General features: G+C 35.7%; 1 long non-coding RNA gene across 1 annotated transcript in view; it reads right to left on the bottom strand.

Annotated features, from left to right (window-relative positions):
* Positions 1-824: 824 nt before the first annotated feature.
* LOC122816336 overlaps positions 825-22611 on the bottom strand; it is a 60989-nt gene continuing 39202 nt past the window's right edge. The window contains exons 2-3 of the long non-coding RNA XR_006367074.1: positions 2267-2303; positions 825-1721 (exon numbers count right to left, since the gene is read on the bottom strand). This is a non-coding gene — a long non-coding RNA (uncharacterized LOC122816336). The remainder of the gene's footprint in view (positions 1722-2266; positions 2304-22611) is intronic.

The raw sequence follows: 22611 nt of genomic DNA, 5'->3' as shown, positions 1-22611 counted from the left end.
TTACCTTACTTTCCACCTTAGGTCAATTTAAAACTAGACTCAAACAACATTTGTCACTTAACTGGCTATGTCAATGTATCAAAACTGGCTAACTCTCCCTAGAATGTGTAAAAATCTGTTAACCAGTTTACTGTGTAATTTAATTTAATCCTGACTTTGCGCTCAGGATTAACTCTAACCTGTGGAACTTGTTTACTTATGTAATCTCTGTAAATAGTCTGCAATATGTAATGCTGTATCTGCATACCCTTGGAGCTTTTCTCCCCAGGCCTCCGCTAAAAATGGACATGCATCCAGTCGGACTATCCCAGTCAACAAATGTAAAATAAATAAAAATAAAATATGGTAATTTTACCAACAGTGGCTAAAATCGTATAAATTCAAAGATGGCTAACCGCCACCAGGGCCTTTATAAGGACTAGCCATGCAATTTAACCCAACTGTGTCCCTATGTATTATGGGCATTTATTAGAAGGTATGTTAAGAAGTTTCAGCGGTTATGTAGGGGGGGGTATGTTAATTTGAGCATAGAGAGAGAGAGAAAAAAATATAGACTGAGATCATGCAATTAACAGATTAGGAAATGGCAGAGAGTTTAACTATATGTAATGCACATTTTGTAATAACTGTATGGAGGAAGGAATGAAAAGAAATGTTTATTTTAGGTTAGAGAGAAACATGAATGGCTCTACTTGTTCTGGGCTAGGTTGTTTTGTGTGTGTGTGTGTGTGTTATACACACACATTCCTACATAAATAGATTAGTGTGCATATATAGAAAACAAAAAATGAACACGAACCCAAACACATTTTTTTCAAGACAAGTTTCAGTAGGGATGTTATTCTGTATTTTACCACTGACAATAAGAGTTCAGCAATTCTATAAGTACACAATGGAAATCAGACTTTTACAATTTGTTGGGCACAACCACCGCACATGAATGGAGCCTATGGTTGTAGGTCTAGCCATTACAGGTCAAGAGTTCCAGGAATATTGGTTGATTTTCTTGTTCTGTTTACACTATAAACAATACCTGAGCACATTTATTACCCTTTGACAAATGCAAGTAGAAGGCAGCAGTTTTCTTCTTTTAGCTAAATATTGGTACTTTAGCCTTAATGGCATACAGTAGGAGCTGGACTGTCATGTTTAATCTTTTTCAGTGCATCTTTCACATGTCTCTACAAAGACTTATAACTAATGGCATTTGACTGACACCTTGTACTTGAGATGCATACTCCTGCTATTTGTTTGCGTTGTTGAAAACAAAAGTCATAGGTCATCTGATGTTCGAACAATTCTCAGTAAGGCTAGCATCACCAATATCACAGTTTCCCGAACGTCAAATGTGGAGAGACATAGGCCTGAAGAAAGTGTACATGGCTCTTGGAGGGAAATCTTAGCTTCCATTTTCTTGATGGCTGCAGCCAAGGAGCCATAACCACCTTGCATCAAAGCTGGAGATCGCTTCACTGGAGGGAGTGGGAGGTTCAACACTTACAGACGCAGAAACCTCATTAACATTGCTGGTGGGCTCGGACATCTAATCAGCAGCAAACTCATTTTGTCATCTACAATTTGTTTCACAATTTTCTTTTAAGATTGGTGGGTCAGGTCTTTGCAGTCTGCAGATTTCTCATCTGTAACATCAAGCTCTCTCGACACTGCATGTAAAGTTGTCCGATTTGATTTTCTTAACTAAAGAAGCAGCAGCTTCTTGACTATATTTAAAACAAAAAAAAAAAAAGAATTAAACAGCAGGCTAGTGAGTGTTGCTACAGCCCCGTTCCGTAAATTACACCCTCTTAGCTTGGTTTCTTCACTCTGCAGGACAACCAAAACAATGCACAGTATTATTTTATAAAAAGTTACACCAGCATCACCTACAAAGCAAGTAAGACATCTGCACTCAGTCTCCACGCAATCAGAGAGGAATTTGTCACAACCTACTTTCTCTAAATCTTTACCATCTCATGTTCACTATACAATCTCTAGCTTGTATTTTATCTGTGTAGCCTCATTTTCTGAAGTTTAAATATTTGAAGTTCTTTACATAAGCATTCAGCTGGCATCCTTTCCACTTAGCCTTATCAGGTCTTAATGAAGATGGTTGGCCTCCATTAGCTTCTGCTGCTGTGACTAAAGCTAAAGTGATTATTCTAAGGCGTGTGTTTAAATGTTAACAATATCAAAATGTTACAGGTGACAGTCCGATAGACAATGCTATCTACAACATATAATAAAATTGAATTTAGCAAATACTCACCTTTCCTGGCCATGGAGGATACCGCCCCAGCTTCCCCCTAAAGAAAAAAAAAAGAATAATTTAAAAATATCCAAAAGAAATAGGGCAAACTGACCATTTAGCAAAGTTATTTATAGAAAAGGTCAACTTCCACTACATAAAATGTAGGTATGGGGAAATCATGCTGCTTCAGTGACATATTCCAGATCATTATTACTTATTTCACAGCTTCACTTCCCCTTGGGCCAACTCTGCTTTTACATCACCGATGTCTCCATCAGTTTTTGAAATGGGCAACTATCAAGCACAGCACATATTTTGACAATAGATACCCATTTCCATGATCTCCATGCCCCTAGAATTCAAATAAACTAATTGTTATCAGAGTAGTATAGCTAAAACTGGTACTGCCAATACTCCTCCAAATCCACACAGGAGACTCATGAGTAAGAACCAAACATATCTGCAGCAGAAGACAGAGTTACTGATACAGACATCTACAGCTTACTTCAAGGTAGTTTCTGTAAAAGATAAAAATGTGAGAAGATTCATTATGCCTACAACCACATCCCACAAACAAGATAATAGTTTCTTTACCCTTCTTTGTAATTATAGTACCTTTTTTTTTTTTAAGACGGAAATGCCCTTAATGTTGCTTCTCTTTGTGAAAATCACATCTAACTTGTATTGCTTGATAAACGTATTCAAAAAGGATGAAGTTACAGAAATACATATTGTAAATAAAAGTATGAAGAGAAGCTAAAGCAATAGTCACACCTCTACTAGAATGCTACTCAAATTTTCTTTATATCTAGTGATGTTTTTTTTCATCCAATGAACTATCCCATATTTAACAATTCCCTTTATTTAGTTTACATACTTTTCTTTTATTAATACATTTTCAGCACACAAAAAAAATGCATCAGGCACTATTAGAACTCATATCACATGCGTTAACATTAACCCCTCACCAACAGCTTAACTCAATCCTTAGGATTCTTTCCTCCCTACAACAAAGGTTTACACACTAGAGACTTGCATGTACTTTATAAAACTAACTCATTTTCCCACGAGTCAAAGGAAAGGAAATCTCACCCAACTTTTGCCCAGATTCAAAGGAAGGAAAAAGTCCACAAACCTTTTTAAGCATAACCTATCGAGCTCTGGCATAGGAATTTTTTTCTGCCAGTACGACATACCACACACATGGTGATACCTGTTGTTTTTCCTGCCAGATTTGCACGCAAACTTAAATAACCATTTCTTAAAACTTACTAATGTCAGTAGCTGCTACCATATAAAATGAAAACGTGCACAGTGTGGCTGAACATTTCCATTGCATTTGCAAGAGAGGAACAGAAACAGAATCAATGCATGTAGTTGATGATTTTCCCCCCTTCTGACAGTTATGTACTTGCTACATGTATGCTTTTCCATAACTGCAACACTTGTACAGAAAGCAAGTCTTACACACAGCACAAAACTCCTATGTCATGCTCAGAGACATCTTTTTAAACTCTTCTGTGTGCTGACCATCAGCACTCTATGCTATGCCTAGCCAATACAATCTACAGAGGGGGGTTACCACCATAGCATTTGTTTCCCTACAATATGAAAGGTATCCACAGGGCCATCAGTTAGCGGGCATCAGGACCCCCCCAACAACTCCGGACATCCCCCAAAGACTGGCAGCATTAGCGTTCCTCAGAAGCTGTAGGAGGGGACGAGCACAAAATCTTCCCCATGTGACTGACCCATACCTATGAGGCTGCAGTGCAGTAGCAGGTCCCTCTCTAACAGAAGCCATGAGGTGCACCACCACGAACTTCACCGAGTGTCACCCATGTAGTGAGTTAGCCCCCCCCCTTCCCAAGGATGAGCAAGTAGTACACTGCTCAACCTCATCCTCCCACTTCCTGCTCCAATTAATAAAAACACAGAGCATCTGGATCGCATGCAAGCCTTTATCCCCCTATGCCATGGGTAAAGAGGATTGTTTTGAGGAAGTGTAATTATACGCCAACATAAAACATTAACAGCCATTATTGCAACAGAAGACGGAAATGTAATGACATTTGTGCCTCACTTTAAACAAAAATCTTCCAACACAAATTCAAAAACAGATGGTTCTACCCCTTTTGCACAGAGCATGTAAAATATGTCTAAGTAAAAACAAGCACATTTCTCCAACATTCAAGATAATAAAAGACCAAAATAAAACACAAACTGGTAATGAGCGACCAGGAAGTTCCACGGTCAGGGTAAACCACAGCTAATGCACGTTACTTCCTTGCATAAAAATGTCCACTGTTGGTACATACACCAATAAATCCACGCTGAAGAGGTTTCTTCAAATTTCTACAGCAATAATGGATATTTATTCTATAAAAACAGGTTCAAAGACAGATACGAAACAACACAACGTCAGTGCAGCAAATAACAATCCAATGATTTACCCGGGTTTCGTCCGCCAAGACGAACTTCATCAGAATAACTAAACTAATTACTATATGCAAATCCACCCAATTGTTTAATTGATTAATTGTTGAATATGCTGCTTAAATCAGTTTGAATAGAATGAAATATTTAAAAATGTATAGACGTAATAAACGTAATAAATGTAAAACTCATATAATACTTATAAATTCACTATATATGTTGTATAAAAAAATCATAAAATAAAACAATTGTATAAAAGATTACATATAAATACAGAAAGTAAAATACTAAAATAATATATTACTAATCTGATGTTATGAATATGTATTGTGATGCAATGTTATGTGTGTCTTTAGTTGTTTCTCTTCAATATACATATATATGTATATAACACTCCACCCTAATTATATGAATACTATTCGTTGTTAAACATATGTACATATCTTATAGAATGACTTATACCACTCTATTTGTCACTCCTTTAAGTTTTCATAAATACCTATGCATTTCCCATCTATTATATTATGGTGTACATAGAGTGTATATTAAATATATTCCACTTCCCTAGTTATAAAATTTTAACTTTTTAACTGTTAACTGGAAATATGTTAGGATGTGTTATGACTTACCCTTAATATGATTCTTCATAAGGATAGGTTTAATGGTACAGTATTCATTCAACCCCGGCCAATTGTGGGCATTCAATAGAATCTGCCATCTTAACTCCTGTATGTCCAAATCATATTTTGTATATCTTCCTTGTGCATCATTAGGTATGTGATCAATGACACAAAATTTAAACCTGTGGTCGGCATGTAATTGAATGTGTCTGACTAGGGCGTTCGGGGTTTTCATATGCTTTATGTCCAAAAGGTGTTCTTTTATTCTACTCCTAAATTTTCTACTTGTCTTACCTATATAAAATGCTTTGCAATGTTGACAAAGTGCAACATATATAACATTTAAGGTATGACAATTAAAGTGCCCTTTAATTTTAATATTATACAGGTTTATCTTAATTTTATCCTTTGTGTCGTTGATGTACCTACATGTTGTACATCTTCCACATTTAAAATTGCCTATGGGTCTATGAGTTTTATGTCTCTGTACTTCCATATTGTTCTCAAAATATTCCTTAAGGGATATATCCTTTTTGTATACAAACTTGATGGGTCCCTGAAATATTTGTGCCATCATGTTATCATTAATAAATAAGCCCCAGTTTCTTTTAACGATGTTCTTTATAGTTTGAGAAGAATCATCATATACAGAAATGTATAGGGGTATCTGATCTTTGTTTTCATTATTCATTTTACTTATTTCTTTATCATAGCCATAACATAGTATGGCTTGGTATATTCCTATATGTCTCTTGGTTTTAACTTCTTGTTTGATTGTTTCACATAAGATTTTTGGATAACCCCTATTTAAAAACATATTTTCCATAAATTCCAACTCTTCAAAAAAAATCCCCTTCTTCACTAATCATCCTGGCCGCCCTGACCATCTGACCCTTTACTACTCCCTTTTTCTGGTGGTCTGGGTGCCAGCTGTCATAGTGGAGGTAAGAATTTGAAAAGGTCGATTTTCTGTGAATATGTGATTTAAGCTGTCCTCTGTTCTTATCATATGTTAATTGCACATCCAGATATGATATGTTTTCATAACCAATGTGGTGTGTAAATTTCAAAAATCGAACATTATGGTTTATAGATTCAAGAAATATTTTTAATGCCATTGACTACATTTTAATTCCTACATGACTGCTATGTTATTGAGTAAATCTTATTCTGAAATAAGCTTAAATGAAATCAATATTGCTCACAAAAGAATTGATAACTTATTGGAAGATATGTTAATGCAGGGTGAAATAATGGAAGATGAATATGAATATCTGAAAAATGAATTCCCGGTTATCAGTGGAATATTCGGCATACCAAAAATTCACAAAGGTCTTAACAATTTACAATTTAGACCAATAGTGGATGGAAAGAGAAACAAAACATGTTTCATTAGTCAATATCTGGACCATCATTTTAAACAAAGTATGTCCAAATTTCCATACATAACCAGGGATTCTTGGGACTTCCTTAATATGATGAACCAATTCAAGATGAATAACGGAGATATACTGGTAACAATAGATGTATGCAATCTTTTTACATCAATACCACACGACATAGGATTGATCTGGCTAAAAGAACAGCTTTTTGAATCTAAAATATTTGACCAGACAAAAATTAACACCTTGATTAGCCTTATGGAAATTGTACTTCATAACAATTATTTGTATTATGAAGGGAATTATTATAAACAAATTGATGGAGTTGCAATGGGGGCAGCATGTGCCCCCATGTATGCAAATTTAATAATGACATATTGGGAGTATAATTACATATTTAATAGCCCATTTAAACAACATATCAAAATATACTCCAGATATTTGGACGATATTTTTATAGTATGGGATAACGATGAAATGGCATTAAAAATATTTCTTGAATATATAAACCATAATGTTCGATTTTTGAAATTTACACACCACATTGGTTATGAAAACATATCATATCTGGATGTGCAATTAACATATGATAAGAACAGAGGACAGCTTAAATCACATATTCACAGAAAATCGACCTTTTCAAATTCTTACCTCCACTATGACAGCTGGCACCCAGACCACCAGAAAAAGGGAGTAGTAAAGGGTCAGATGGTCAGGGCGGCCAGGATGATTAGTGAAGAAGGGGATTTTTTTGAAGAGTTGGAATTTATGGAAAATATGTTTTTAAATAGGGGTTATCCAAAAATCTTATGTGAAACAATCAAACAAGAAGTTAAAACCAAGAGACATATAGGAATATACCAAGCCATACTATGTTATGGCTATGATAAAGAAATAAGTAAAATGAATAATGAAAACAAAGATCAGATACCCCTATACATTTCTGTATATGATGATTCTTCTCAAACTATAAAGAACATCGTTAAAAGAAACTGGGGCTTATTTATTAATGATAACATGATGGCACAAATATTTCAGGGACCCATCAAGTTTGTATACAAAAAGGATATATCCCTTAAGGAATATTTTGAGAACAATATGGAAGTACAGAGACATAAAACTCATAGACCCATAGGCAATTTTAAATGTGGAAGATGTACAACATGTAGGTACATCAACGACACAAAGGATAAAATTAAGATAAACCTGTATAATATTAAAATTAAAAGGGCACTTTAATTGTCATACCTTAAATGTTATATATGTTGCACTTTGTCAACATTGCAAAGCATTTTATATAGGTAAGACAAGTAGAAAATTTAGGAGTAGAATAAAAGAACACCTTTTGGACATAAAGCATATGAAAACCACGAACGCCCTAGTCAGACACATTCAATTACATGCCGACCACAGGTTTAAATTTTGTGTCATTGATCACATACCTAATGATGCACAAGAAGATATACAAAATATGATTTGGACATACAGGAGTTAAGATGGCAGATTCTATTGAATGCCCACAATTGGCCGGGGTTGAATGAATACTGTACCATTAAACCTATCCTTATGAAGAATCATATTAAGGGTAAGTCATAACACAGCCTAACATATTTCCAGTTAACAGTTAAAAAGTTAAAATTTTATAACTAGGGAAGTGGAATATATTTAATATACACTCTATGTACACCATAATATAATAGATGGGAAATGCATAGGTATTTATGAAAACTTAAAGGAGTGACAAATACAGTGGTATAAGTAATTCTATAAGATATGTACATATGTTTAACAACGAATAGTATTCATATAATTAGGGTGGAGTGTTATATACATATACATGTATATTGAAGAGAAACAACTAGAGACACACATAACATTGCATCACAATACATATTCATAACATCAGATTAGTAATATATTATTTTACTTTCTGTATTTATATGTAATTTTTTATACAATTGTTTTATTTTATGATTTTTTTATACAACATATATAGTGAATTTATAAGTATTATATGAGTTTTACATTTATTACGTTTATTACGTCTATACATTTTTAAATATTTCATTCTATTCAAACTGATTTAAGCAGCATATTCAACAATTAATCAATTAAACAATTGGGTGGATTTGCATATATAAGGGAAGCAGTAATTAGTTTAGTTATTCTGATGAAGTTAGTCTTGGCGGACGAAACCCGGGTAAATCATTGGATTGTTATTTGCTGCACTGACGTTGTGTTGTTTCGTATCTGTCTTTGAACCTGTTTTTATAGAATAAACATCCATTATTGCTGTAGAAATTTGAAGAAACCTCTTCAGCTTGGATTTATTGGTGTATGTACCAACAGTGGACATTTTTATGCAAGGAAGTAACGTGCATTAGCTGTGGTTTACCCTGACCGTGGAACTTCCTGGTCGCTCATTACCAGTTTGTGTTTTATTTTGGTCTTGTGTTAATATGGAAGACGAGGTGGTTCCGGTGGACACCGGAGTAATACTCCAGCAGATTAATGCACAGTTGAGAGAGCATTCGGCTCTCATTCAAAAACTATTGAGCAAAAACAGCCACGACAACACCTTAGGAGTGGATGATTCTCTTGGATTACCACTTACACAGGTTACGCCGCATTCTCCAACAGCGCCAACGCAAGGTAAGCGTACCAATGGAGAAACTACTTGTATTACGAACACTTCACATTTCAAAACTTGGCGCGAAAATTATTTTTCATTTAACACAACGAACAGTACACTTAAACCATTACAAATGAAAAATAGTGATGCAATGTATGAAATGCTAAGAACTTTTGAAATGAAACTATTCAAATATAAGCGAGTACAATTAGAGAATAGCTATTTACAGAAAAACATAGACTTGCATATGGTTCCCAAAGGATTACGGCTTTGGAAATACCCAAATGGTAGTGAAAATAATGAAAGCATGCTTGATGAGTTACATGAACTATTCAACAATACTGGAATACAGATGATGGAAATTATGATTAAATATAACAACATAAGAATAGATAATATGCTCAAGGAACTGGATATACTTAATCAAAACATCAGTCAAGATCCTTCATTTGACAGTCACTATACGAAATACACTACCATCATTAAAGACATTGACTCCAGTTGTGACATTTTATATAATAAAAAATGCAATAAAATTACAAGAGATATAAAAAGATATGAGATGGGTGAAATCTATCCAAAATCAAAAAACAATCATTGTGACCATGGCAACGATAAGTATGTTGAACGAACACGACAGAGACAGGAAGTACATGATATCACTTCAAATAACGAAGACCCGCAACAGAATGGCCCCAATGAATACAACATAAACTACGCAGATGAAGGAGTCAGGCGTTCGGAAAGGCTCCTCAATCGTGGAACTAAGCAAGTAGACGATGAATATAGAAACATGGGGGCCAGACCAAAAAGAGGTTTTTTATCGGCGAACAACGCGAAAGCCGGATGGAAGAGTCGCAAATGAGGAATCCATCTTTGTATCGAACTACTGACAACGTGCATACATCCATGGACATGGACGATTTGACCGACACACAAACTTTGGGACTATGTCAACAGCATCAAACACAAGGTTTGTTTAAATGCAACAATGAATTCTATGAACATTCTATGGGTCATACACATGTGTTTGATGCAATTTATTCATACGTACAACAAGAATCAAATATTAATAATATCACTGGGGAATATGGTTCATATTCCAGTTATGTAAAACAGTATGATTATAAGTTTAATCAAATTGATAATCCACTATCCATGGAATGTGATATTGCATTAGGTCTATACTCACAGGATGATTTAGTATGTAACAAATGTATAGAAATAGATGGTGTATGTGTCAATACCAATCATATGCAAGCCAATAATAATGTACATGAGTAGAATTGGGTTGTATATGTGGATGAACAAGTAGATAAAAATGAAATTGAAGAAACATCATTTATAAATATTCATCAAAGTGAAACGCAGCAAGAATTAACTAAAATACAACAGGAAGATCAAACTTTATTGAACTTTACTACATATGATTACCCTGATTTGATACACCATTTAACCAATGCAATGAATGATCAACTGGTAAATACAGCAGAAATTATGATTAGTAATGGTGAGAACAGTGATAACACAATCTATGAAAATAATGAAATTCCAGAAAACTATGAAAACAATATTCCTATTAATTTCCATATTGACTTAAATGTTGATAATTACCTGGATAACGTTAATCTATGTATATCAACTAATAATTTTGAACCAATTGATAGAGAATTTTTAAGTAATCCAAAAATAATAACTAACACTTACGGAGATTACAAAATATTTAATTATTCTAAACATGAATTAAATAGTGAACATGCTAACCTATTTTCGCGAGGTTTTAATTTTGTACCCTGTCGAAAGGGGAGATTAGTTGGTTCAATTATTGATTTAAAATTATTCAGTAGAAAATTAAATTAAAAATATTCTTTGATGGTAATACCCATGACAATAGGAATAATACATGTCCTGATTTGATTAAACCCAGTGCTTTCAACCCACTTATGAATGATAAAATAGCCACATTTGAAAAATGGGTTGAATTGGACATTAGGGAATTTTTCAAACAGTATCGAACACCTATACATAGTAATATGACTGAAAGTGAGGAAGAAATACTGAAATATATATTAAACATCAAAGATATCAGGATAATGAGGCCTGATAAAGGCAGTGGTGTCGTTATAACTGATAAAGGGGATTATGTTTCCTACATGACTGCTATGTTATTGAGTAAATCTTATTCTGAAATAAGCTTAAATGAAATCAATATTGCTCACAAAAGAATTGATAAGTTATTGGAAGATATGTTAATGCAGGGTGAAATAATGGAAGATGAATATGAATATCTGAAAAATGAATTCCCGGTTATCAGTGGAATATTCGGCATACCAAAAATTCACAAAGGTCTTAATTTACAATTTAGACCAATAGTGGATGGAAAGAGAAACAAAACATGTTTCATTAGTCAATATCTGGACCATCACTTTAAACAAAGTATGTCCAAATTTCCATACATAACCAGGGATTCTTGGGACTTCCTTAATATGATGAACCAATTCAAGATGAATAACGGAGATATACTGGTAACAATAGATGTATGCAATCTTTTACATCAATACCACACGACACAGGATTGATCTGGCTAGAAGAACAGCTTTTTGAATCCAAAATATTTGACCAGACAAAAATTAACACCTTGATTAGCCTTATGGAAATTGTACTTCATAACAATTATTTGTATTATGAAGGTAATTATTATAAACAAATTGATGGAGTTGCAATGGGGGCAGCATGTGCCCCCATGTATGCAAATTTAATAACGACATATTGGGAGTATAATTACATATTTAATAGCCCATTTAAACAACATATCAAAATATACTCCAGATATTTGGACGATATTTTTATAGTATGGGATAACGATGAAATGGCATTAAAAATATTTCTTGAATATATAAACCATAATGTTCGATTTTTGAAATTTACACACCACATTGGTTATGAAAACATATCATATCTGGATGTGCAATTAACATATGATAAGAACAGAGGGCAGCTTAAATCACATATTCACAGAAAATCGACCTTTTCAAATTCTTACCTCCACTATGACAGCTGGCACCCAGACCACCAGAAAAAGGGAGTAGTAAAGGGTCAGATGGTCAGGGCGGCCAGGATGATTAGTGAAGAAGGGGATTTTTTTGAAGAGTTGGAATTTATGGAAAATATGTTTTTAAATAGGGGTTATCCAAAAATCTTATGTGAAACAATCAAACAAGAAGTTAAAACCAAGAGACATATAGGAATATACCAAGCCATACTATGTTATGGCTATGATAAAGAAATAAGTAAAATGAATAATGAAAACAAAGATCAGATACCCCTATACATTTCTGTATATGATGATTCTTCTCAAACTATAAAGAACATCGTTAAAAGAAACTGGGGCTTATTTATTAATGATAACATGATGGCACAAATATTTCAGGGACCCATCACGTTTGTATACAAAAAGGTTATATCCCTTAAGGAATATTTTGAGAACAATATGGAAGTACAGAGACATAAAACTCATAGACCCATAGGCAATTTTAAATGTGGAAGATGTACAACATGTAGGTACATCAACGACACAAAGGATAAAATTAAGATAAACCTGTATAATATTAAAATTAAAGGGCACTTTAATTGTCATACCTTAAATGTTATATATGTTGCACTTTGTCAACATTGCAAAGCATTTTATATAGGTAAGACAAGTAGAAAATTTAGGAGTAGAATAAAAGAACACCTTTTGGACATAAAGCATATGAAAACCACGAACGCCCTAGTCAGACACATTCAATTACATGCCGACCACAGGTTTAAATTTTGTGTCATTGATCACATACCTAATGATGCACAAGGAAGATATACAAAATATGATTTGGACATACAGGAGTTAAGATGGCAGATTCTATTGAATGCCCACAATTGGCCGGGGTTGAATGAATACTGTACCATTAAACCTATCCTTATGAAGAATCATATTAAGGGTAAGTCATAACACAGCCTAACATATTTCCAGTTAACAGTTAAAAAAAGTTACAATTTTATAACTAGGGAAGTGGAATATATTTAATATACACTCTATGTACACCATAATATAATAGATGGGAAATGGATAGGTATTTATGAAAACTTAAAGGAGTGACAAACACAGTGGTATAAGTCATTCTATAAGATATGTACATATGTTTAACAACGAATAGTATTCATATAATTAGGGTGGAGTGTTATATACATATATATGTATATTGAAGAGAAACAACTAAAGACACACATAACATTGCATCACAATACATATTCATAACATCAGATTAAAATATAGTATTTTACTTTCTGTATTTATATGTAATTTTTTATACAATTGTTTTATTTTATGATTTTTTTATACAACATATATAGTGAATTTATAAGTATTATATGAGTTTTACATTTATTACGTTTATTACGTCTATACATTTTTAAATATTTCATTCTATTCAAACTGATTTAAGCAGCATATTCAACAATTAATCAATTAAACAATTGGGTGGATTTGCATATATAAGGGAAGCAGTAATTAGTTTAGTTATTCTGATGAAGTTCGTCTTGGCGGACGAAACCCGGGTAAATCATTGGATTGTTATTTGCTGCACTGACGTTGTGTTGTTTCGTATCTGTCTTTGAACCTGTTTTTATAGAATAAACATCCATTATTGCTGTAGAAATTTGAAGAAACCTCTTCAGCGTGGATTTATTGGTGTATGTACCAACAGTGGACATTTTTATGCAAGGAAGTAACGTGCATTAGCTGTGGTTTACCCTGACCGTGGAACTTCCTGGTCATTCAAGATAATAAGATTATCTTCCTACTGTAAAAAATGGTGAAGAGCTGATAAAGATCTCTGAAGTGTCAGTTAACAGCTCCTGGATTACTGATAGCTGTCATACCCTATAAAGTGTGTTGGGGGGGGGGGGGCAAGTCAGTACTACAAACTGACATCCTTGAAAGAGCACATAATTGAATTACATTCTTTGGCCAGAGATGTAGAACAACACAAGCACTTCTGCTACAGAAGGTGTACAAGATACCTGTGGCTCACATTACCACTTCACATCCATGAGACTAGAAAGCACCATAACTAACTTGTGTGCAAAAATAGAGACTTGAAGTGGAGTATAGGAAGAAGAGATGAAAGCAGTGAAACAAGTTCACATTAATATGGCACAGCCTATAACGACAGATTTGCCAAAAAACATATTAAAGGAGAACTGCACCCACAGACTGAAACATGTTTATTTCATCATGTCTTGATGTTTCCTAGATTTTAACACCACTTTTGGTATCTACATTCTTTCGTTACATGTTTAAATGTAATTCCAGAGCATACCCAGATGGGGTCAGGCATTCTGATTTTTAGTCTACCTCTAGATAGACAACATTTCAGCATTTGGCTCTAAAATATTACGTCATAGCCCCTAAGCTCCTATCAGTGCACTGACTTTACGTGCGTTTTCACGTATGCCCTGCTTTCTATTAGTCAGGTAACTACCATTTCTTGCTTTTCAACGACTACTTAAAAGACAAACAAGGATAATCACTCAGAACAGTATTCTCAGTGCCTTTCACTTTTTTCTTTCTAAAGTGGCTAATTTTCATTCTTTTGGTATGCCTGAGTTGTAGTCCTTAACCCCCCCCCCCATACCTCCCCTTCGTATCTGTCAAAGTGGCAAATTTGAGCTGTTTGCTGCTGTGATTGATAACCCATGAACTTTGTTTCCTGCTGTGAGCTATGTTCATGTTCAGGCTCTATGATGTAATATTTTAAAGTCAAACACTGCATTGTGGGATACCTAGAGGTAGGTTAAAAAAAATCAAGATGCCAGACACCATGTGTGCAGACTCTGGAATTATATTTAAAGTATACAGAGTCCAAAGGTAGTGTTAAAATGTAGGCAACATCAAAGCTTGATAAAATAAACAATCTGTGGTGTCGTTCCTTTTTAAAATTTTCACAAAAAGAACCTAGAGAGTGAACTTGCTGCATTACAATAACTTTGGGGGAAAAAACAGCAAAAACATACTTCCACAATGGAGTTTTCCTTTAACATTTCCATTATATTTAAAAAAAAAACTGCAATCCTGTCAGCATGACAATTTGATGATTTTTTTTTTTTTTTTTTTTTTACATATCCTGTTTATAACAAGATGTCAGCAAAATGTGTTACTCCTCATCTTATAGCATCTTAAACCTGAAAGTTGCATATCAGTAGTACACTCCATACATACAGCTTGTTTATGTCTAGTGTGTAATACTCAGGAACTTCCTTCCAATCGTTCTTTGCTTTACTCATTTCCTCTTGAAGCTAATCACTTGTGTCTATTATAAATACCATATTTTTCAATCGAAATAACCATACAGATGAAAAATGTACCCGAAAGCCATACTCATACAAGAGTAAACCGAAACCCAGCTCAACTATGCGCAACCTGGAGGACTGCAGGTAGACGCGTCCACTGAGGCAGTGAAGAACTTGAACATCTACTGTTACAGGACAGTGGGACTTAACACAACTGTAATATGTTCATCATTCCCACTACCAGTAGCAGTTTGGGTAGATTCCCAAAGCTTTATCTACCTGGGAGGTGGAAGTATAAGCGCCTGGAGAATGGTCCTAGCAAAGACTGCTCTGGACCTTGAAGAGGAGAGGAATCCAGTTTACAGTGCTTTGTGAAGGTATGAACAGAGAAGACGTTGCATCCAAAGTACGTAGAATATTTTCTCCCTTGTTTTTTTGGATCAGGATAGCATACTGGGAGACTGATGGCTTGATTCAAGGTAAATTCAAGAACAACTTTAAGCATAAATGATAGATTAGTGCGTAACACAACCATGTCCCTATGAAAAATCAGAAAGAGTTGGTCCACCATGACAACTTGCAGCTCACGAACTCACCTTGCAGATGTCAGCGCAATAAGTAAAACAGCCTTCAAATTCACAAACTGCAAATTAGCCTGAAAGGCAGATTAAAAGGAGGTATGGTCAATTTTTCAAGAAAAAAGTTGAGATTCCAGGACGGAGGAATTTGCTTTTGAAGGGGTCTCACGTTCAACACTATTTAACCACAGAAAGAGAAGGTGAGATGGCAGCAAGATGCCCTTTGATAGAAGCGTATGACAAACTACCTTGAAAAGACTTGCATAAATAATATTTCAAAATCAGAGGAGTCTAACCTTTTCAGGGCCTCTATTATTGGCTAAGTGCCACTTAGAAAATCTCTTCCACTTGTAAAACATCACATTTTCTAGTTGCAGGTTTTCTTTAACCACCTGGAGTACATCCTCACAAAACAAGTGCCCAAAAGGTATCAAAATAGAATCATCTAGGCTGTCAGATGTAATTGCTCTAAAACGGGGTGTACCATTTTCCTGTGATGCTGTATAAACAGATCCAGACTGTGAGGAAGCTTGCGGCAATTGCCCTTGGCCAAATTTATTAATAGGGAGAACCAACTCTGCCTGGGCCAAAAGAAGGGTTACCACAATGACTTCTGGTAATTCTTTCTAAATCTCTAGAAGTACATTGGGAACCACGGAAATGGGTGAAAAAGCATACAGAACATTCCCGACCATGGGAATAATACCCTTGCAGTCTTGCTTGAAAGAAAGATGCGCTATATCTTTAACAGAACTTTTTTCACTTGTCTGTTTTGAAAGAAGGCGAACAGACCTACTTGATGAGTTCCCCACATCCGGATCAAGTTCAGGAAAGACTCGACATGGAACATAAATTTGTGAATGTCTGTCCAGGATCTGCTTAGTCTGTTTGGTGCTATGTTTTGCTCTGATGGAATAAATGAGACCTACAGAGAGTCAGAAATAGCAGTACAGCCAGCTCCCAGACCATCACTGCCAACTGGCAAAGAGGGTATGGCCTTGTACCCCCTTTCTTAAGGTACCACATCACGGTAGTATAGTCTGTGACTACTAGAAGTGGACCATCAAACACATCTTGCTATTCTGTGCTACAGTAATTTTGCTGTATTACTCCAACAGTAATTTTGTTGTACTACTGTAACAGAGCTTACAACAAATTAAAGGGGCACTATCTCGTTTCTAAAATCAGTTGCTTGCTAGAGACTTTATTTACATTTTAGAGCAGTGTAAGTCACATGTTCGCACAAAGGCAGGGTTTTCACAGAAGCTTATTAGCATACTGATACTGCAGGTCAGATTTCACAAACTTCAGTGGGGGGAGGGAGACTTTACAGCATGTCGTTTGTAATTTCCTTCCCCCACCCATAGGCTATTAGATTAGTTGAGTGACTGATTTAGCATCAGCCAGAAATGCTTTCTAGTCACACACATTCAGAGCTGTAGCCTTTGCAGCAGTGAAATGACATTTTCAGTATGTGCTAGTTTTTTCTAAAACTGATTATCCCAGCCTAAGCAATTGTATTTTTTTGTTGTTTGTTTTTGTTTCATGCTTGCTGTTACATGCTTTTTCCCCTTCGCTAATAATTATTTTTCATATTATCAGCAACAGTGTTGCTGATTAGTGCATGCACTCATGCATACATACATTTATAAGACAGTTTCCCTCATTTCACAGGACAGCATTGCATCTTGGAAACAAACCCAGTGAGTTGCAAATGTCCTAATAGTCTAGAAGAATAAAATCTTACAATGCTTCAATAAAAATACATGTCAACTTTGAAAATGAACCTTGTTACTGAACTAAAAGTATTTTCCCATTAGTTGACACCCTTCAGGAATCACAAAGTAACTGTCTGTATAATACAGATTCCATCCAACTGAATTTATTTTCTTTTTTCTTCCCTGCACTGTGGTAAAATGTTTGGATCCTTCACTCGTTTTCTGAATATTTGACTGCAAGAGAGTTACACTGGTTAACACCTGAAAAGTTGAAGCAAATGTAGTCTCGGCATTTCCATATATTTTCCTATCTGTGTGCATAAGTGTGCATGCAAACTGTAATCTAAGTTTATATTCAAGTGGCTGTAAAACCACAGTCATGCACTGACTTACTGACCGGCTTGCAATTCTAGGCATTCTTGAAGGTTTGTCAAATTTGTATGTGCTGGATATGTGATACATGAGTGTATTTTATTAAAACTTTGTATGAAGTGCACACAACAGTTTCTCATAGCTTTTCTCAAACTTGCCTCTTTTGTGACTCAGATGGCTGTGTTTTTTTCAAATCTTTATTTTATTTTTATTTCATTAACAACATTTTAATGTACAATAACAAAGAAATGGCTGTGTTGATGCGACCACTTCCCCCTAGATGGAAACAGATAATTTAAATAAATAAATGCATGCGTTGTGTCATTAGGTGTTTCATATGTATTGCTTTGGTTGTTTAAAATGTATTCTCTGTATATGTTTATGTCTTTATATATCCAAGAATATTTGTATGTCTACACACACACATTTTATATCTATATCTATCTATATATCTATATATCTATATATCTATATATCTATATATCTATATCCACACACACACACACACACACACACACACACACACACACACACACACACACACACACACACACACACACACACACACACACAGTGGATATAGGTTCATAGATTAGTACTAAGCAAACTGTTCTTGCGAGCCATTTTAAGCCTAGCCAATTATCCCTTGTGAGACTCAAACCCTGCACCTTGTGTTTGTAACAATATATATACACATGCACACTCTCATACACTGGCATGCAGGAGGAATTTTGACTAAGGTGACCGTATAACTGTGGCTAACAGCATTTGTGTCATTGACCCTTTATTGCTAGTTTTACAACTAATTTTTTTTTCCATTTGTCATATGTCACTTGACAAGAGTATTAAAAGTGTGACAGACTACAGAAACTATAGACCCATAAGCTTAACCAGCCTTATCTGTAAGGCCATGGAACGAATCATCATGGACCCAATGGATAAGCACATAGGTAATCTCCAAACCCTTGATCCAACAGTTTGGTTTTGTCAAAGACAGGTCATGCCTGTTAAACCTGGTAGACTTCTTCAAAAACATCACCAGCACCATAAATTAAGGCAAATCTGTGCATACAACCTATGTTTTACTTAGCAAAGGCCTTCGACACAGTCCCACAATGAGGCATCATTGATAAACTCTCCCAGTTAAATATCAACCCTTAGTTGTCAGGTGGGTGGCTAATTGGCTCATTGACAGATCACACTCAAAGTTGGGGACTTTACCTCAACCAGCGGGGTTCCACAGGGATCAGTGCTGGACCCCCTATTGTTTGGAATATACTTCTCTGAAGTTCAGGCCAGAACAGAGGGGCTGTGGCTGACTAACTTTGCTGATGACTGCAAATGAGGTGCAATCACTGAATCTCCAAAAAATGTCAATATACTTCAAGAGGGACTTGCACAGTAACCCGATGGATAGTCAAATGGCTCATGGATAGGACACATGAAATTGTGGGGGGGGGGGTTCCACCTCCACCAATAGGCTAGGCCTGTTACTAGTATTGTTTACAGGACTCAGCACTTGGACTGCTCCTGTTTGGAATACACTTCTCTGAAGTCATAGCAAATATGGAGGGTCTTTGGGTGACCAAATCTGCAGATGACTGAAGTTGGGTGCAATGACTGATTCCTCCAAAGATGTAAATACCCTCGAGGAGGGTCTGAAACATGGCCTAATACTCAATGCCAAAAAATGCATATTTATACCCTTTAGGAAGACTACCACCCCTGCAAATTGCAACATTGATAACACTCGCCTAAGAGTAGACCCAGTGGTAATGGACTTGATAACTCAGGTTGACAGTAACCTGAACATTGATTACCATGTGTCCATGGTGGTGAGAAAACCTTCTATGTGGGGCAAGTTATAAGTTACAGCATGGCATCCAGATCTAAGGAGATCATAATCCCACTATGCTTAGCCCTCATTAAACAAATATTCAAGTAGACTGCACTCTTCAGCATGTACCTGATCATGCATTTGCAACAACTATAGTGGCCACAGAGATTCCTCATTAAAAGACTACATAGTGTAAATAGCATGTCCTATGTAGATCACCTCAAACCCTTGCCCCTGTACTCTGTCTCCTACAGACTACCGAGGGACAATCACCACCTAGCCTAAAAGGCCTTCTCAGATCCAGGCCTGATGAATATGCCAAATATTGGCAAAACAAACGGCACAACAATTACCCATTCTAAGGATCTAAACCTCATCTGTGACATAAGCAAAATATGATGGAGGAACAGGTGTGTGCTTGAGAGATTACCTATTTTCTCTTAAAAAGGCTCTGAGGCCATTAGATTGGTAACCTGCAATGAGCATTTCTTCTAGTGATTTGCAAATACATGAAATTGCTTTCCTTACAAATTTGTTTAACAAGAACACGTTGGAATCCAGAAAAATACATATAACCAAAATCAGCTATAGTAGAATGTAGGAAAAGGCAGGACACCGGTTAGCAATGAGCTTCTATTTAAATAAACTATACATTACTGGGTAAGACATTGATGTATACAATGCATTTTATGTAGCATATGTCACGGACAGAAGTAGGTTAAAAAATAAAAAAAGACAACTGGGTACACAAGCTCCAGGATAAAAAAAAGAGCCCAATCCTCATATGTGCACTGGCTCCAGGACTGGAAAAACTGACCGTGTAGAATCTTCACGACACAGAAACATTGCAACAGTGGGGTTAGGCCAGGTTCAGGGAGAAGATGCCCTTGCCCCATTGTAGAAGGAAGTAGTAGTCCAAAAGAACTGATGGGCCAAAAAATAGCCCTAAAGAAGATAGAGTGGACTACTGAGGATAAGAAATAAATTATGTATAGTTACTATTATGCAAAAACCTAAGAATTTGCAGATAGAAGATATTCAAAAAGATTAAGAGAGAAAGCAGAGGAAAGAAAAATATGTGGACAAGGAAAAACTGTCAAAACTTTCAAATGCATTTTTGTGTTCATTAATAGAACAGATCCATAAAAAATCATTATATAGACAAAAAACATTGGGCTGTTTGGAAGAAGTAACCAATGTAGTGCAAAAATGTAAATAAAACCTAGAGATTTTTTGAAAGGCGTGAACAATAAAAATGGACATAAGAAAGAGAAAAATCTGATTTGCTGCAGTATTTATGTAAAGGACAAAGCCAAAGTGATCAATACCAGAAAACATCTCCAAATCAAGCAGAGAGAGTGATTTGCACCCAGCTAATAGTGGGAGGTGATTGCCTGTAAAATGTGAATACAGCAGCATACGTTATATATTATACATATATATCTATATATATCTATATATATCTATATATATATATATATATATATATATATCCATACATACATACACATTATATATATATACATACACATATATATATATATATATATATATATATATATATATATATATATATATATCTACATATACACACATACACACACACACAAGTGAATCTGGGAATCTTGAGGCAATGTTACAACTGCCTCATGTACACAGACAACCCTCTCCTCCTACCAACAAATTCCAAAACATGTGAGAGATGCAACCATATAGCCATACTGGAGGCTAAGCTCTCTCAACTCAGTACTGGCAAAACCAGTCAGTAAGAGAAGGAAACCACACTCACTACAATTCCAGTCTCACATAGACCTACCACGACAGCAAACCAAACACAAACACACAAAAACATACTCGGAAGCTCTAAATAAAAATCTGCCTAAGCAGCAGAGACCTCCAAAGCAGACACCCAAGCAACTGCTACCCCAAAACAAAACACGTGCAACACATAGCTCATAAAGCCAGTGTGCCGAACAGTCACAGCCCTTAAGGCTAAACAACACACCTGATGCACTTGTAATAGGTAACTATTGTCAGGCACACTGACGTCCCGCTCACCAGGCTGAACAAGGAGGTGGTCACGGTGAGCTGCCTGTCGGGTGCTAGGACCGGCCACATAACACAAGCTCTCAGGTCACTCCAAGGCAAGTACAAATATGACTCAGTCATTGTCCATGCTGGTGTGAATGACCTGAGACGTACCTCACTGGACTACATGAAAAGACACAGAGGAGCTCTCTGAGCATGTAGCCCAGGCTGGTATGACCCTGACCTCGAGTAGCATCTTAAGCTCGCCAACAATGATGCCACAATATGAAGACAAGATGATCAATTTCAACAATTGGCTTAAGTATTGGTGTCATTCAAAGGGGATCCAATGCCTGCCAGCCTGGGATAACATGCTAGACAAGCCATGATGCTTCGCTAGGGACGGCTTACACCTGTCACCCCTGGGCTTTCG

The sequence above is a fragment of the Protopterus annectens genome, chromosome 12.part0 (assembly GCF_019279795.1).
Source record: "Protopterus annectens isolate FY-2018-M chromosome 12.part0, PAN1.0, whole genome shotgun sequence".
Classification (NCBI taxonomy): domain Eukaryota; kingdom Metazoa; phylum Chordata; order Ceratodontiformes; family Protopteridae; genus Protopterus; species Protopterus annectens.
This window is presented reverse-complemented; position numbering and strand designations above follow the sequence as displayed.